Below are 2,473 nucleotides of genomic sequence, written 5' to 3'. Positions count from 1 at the left end.
TTCGTAAATACTGAAGAAAAGTACTCATTCAAGACCTCTCCTATCTCTTCCGACTCAATACACAGTCTCCCACTACTGTCCTTGATTGGACCTACCCTCGTTCTCGTCATTGTCATGTTTCTCACATACACATAAAATGCCTTTTGGTTATCCTTGATCCTATCCGCCTTGATCCTATCCGCCAATCACTATTGTTTTAACAATAGTGATTGATCCATTTGCATATGATGTTGAAGCTCTGACTTGATTCGGGCTCCCTTTGTATCTACTCACCTAGCTGGAATGAACATTAACTACAAAGTTATCTATTACCTGCTTGGAAAAGCCATGTTGACTGACTTGCATTGAGAAATAAAGGTGGAAAATCCAACAGTTGGATCTCAGCATTTTGTCGTTTTAACAAAACTACGGCCTACCATCTCGTTTACTCTAAAAAAAAAGTATTTTTTAAATGAACATGTTCAAATATGTTATAACAGACCTTTATGGTAGTGGAATTTGAAGCTCAGAGATAGTGATCACTTCCTCAGCACTGGTGACCATTCCAATTAAATTGTGCTCCAGGGCACTTAAATCAAGGAAGGACTGATAGGGAGGAAAACAAAGATGCTCTGAGTTGCTATGATCTAGAAGCAGATTCAATAGTAATGTTTAAAAAGGAATTTAATACGTGTCGAGGCATATTAGAAACCTGGAATAGGGACAATGAAGAAAATGGCCTCCTTTGTTTTCCTGTATGATCTTCTGAGTGTATCACAAATTGAAGTTTTTCCTAAATCCCAGCAACAAAAATAAGAAATCTTGGGCACCCAATGTAAGCTTGATCAGGCAGCTTAAAAAAAGCCCAAGTGGAATTATCACAGGTGGTAACTTTGAAGGTCATAGGAATTAACTTGCTCCTAAAATTTCCCCGATAGAAATATTGCTTCTTTAACAGATCCCTTGCAACAGAGGAGGGGAATTCTGGTTGCATTTCTCACGTATTTGCGGTCAAAATGAAGGTGACATTTCTTTTTTTAATTGCTCGGGTTGTGTATTTCCAAAAACATGAAGGTTTATGAAAGACCAAGGTTTTGGCTGAGTTGTGGTTAGGTCCAATCTCAGTGGCTGTTAGTAAAGTAGCACTGTATAACTTCAGAGGAAGCTTTCTGCTTGAAGAGGGCCAAGCTGTAAAGAGTTTGCTGTTAGCGACTGATAAGGAGCAAGTTATGCATCTACTCTGTTCCTGTCTGATGGGCTTCCTCGACAATGTTAGTCGTCATGCACAAATGGTTCTCAAGGTCTAAGTTTTACTCAATCAACTCATCAGAAATGACTCATTCTCTAATTCCCCTTTCAATAGCGTGTACTATGAATGACCTGTTTTTATTCATCACAGCACAGAAAGTAAATTGGGTATAATTTATATCTTCATCCTGCCCTACTTCTGCTAAAAAATGCAGTACACTATGGTTAAAGCTTGCAGATGGATTGTTTATTGCCCAGCACCTGATGTCCCTGTTCCTGAGGCATGACACAATTTTCTGGCAAAGCCTAATGAGCATGTAGAGATCAGGGCAGTCACAGCACTCCTGGGTGATGGGTGGTACTTGTACAGATACACAAACACGTACACACTTGTCTAACAGTGCCAAGCATTAAGCAACTATTGGTCCAACACAGAACCTTAAAGAGGTCACTTAGAAAGCACCCGCAACTGTTTCCTTATATGAAATCTCCTCTTGTGTTATAACCCCAGACTCTGGGCAACGTTTCTCAAGTTATTATGGGTCCAGACGGGCTATACCAGATTGTCTTAGAACATAGAATGTTACAGCGCAGTACAGGTCCTTCATCCCTCGACGTTGCGCCGACCTGTGAAATTAATCTGATGCCCATCTAACCTACACTGTTCCATTATTATCCATATGTATGTCCAATGCCCATTTAAATTCTCTTAACATTGGCAAGTCTACTACTATTGTAGGCAGGCCATTCTGCAGTCCAACCACTCTCTGAGTAAAGAAACTACCCCTGATATCTGTACTAAATCTATCACCCCTCAATTTAAAGCTATCTCCCCTCATGTTAGCCTTCACCATCTGAGGAAAAAGCCTCTCACTGTCCACCCAATCTAACTTTCTGATTATCTTATACATCTCGATTAAGTCACCTCTCAACCTTCTTCTCTCTAACGAAAACAACCTCAGTTCCCTTAGCCTTTCCTCGTAAGACCGTCCTTCCATACCAGGTAGCATCCTAGTAAATCTCCAGTCAATTCTTTCCAAAGCTTCCACATCCCACATATAATGCAGTGACCAGAACTGCACGCAATACCAGTGTCTTGTACAGCTGAAGCATGACCTCGTGGCTCCAAAACTCAATCCCCTTACCAATAAATGCCAACACACCATATGTCTCTTAACGACCCTATCAACCTGGGTGGCAACTTTCAGGGATTTATGCACCTGGACACCAAGATCTCTCTGTTCAT

Source organism: Chiloscyllium plagiosum, chromosome 11 (genome assembly GCF_004010195.1).
Source record: "Chiloscyllium plagiosum isolate BGI_BamShark_2017 chromosome 11, ASM401019v2, whole genome shotgun sequence".
Lineage (NCBI taxonomy): Eukaryota > Metazoa > Chordata > Chondrichthyes > Orectolobiformes > Hemiscylliidae > Chiloscyllium > Chiloscyllium plagiosum.
Note: the sequence above shows the minus strand (reverse complement) of the source record.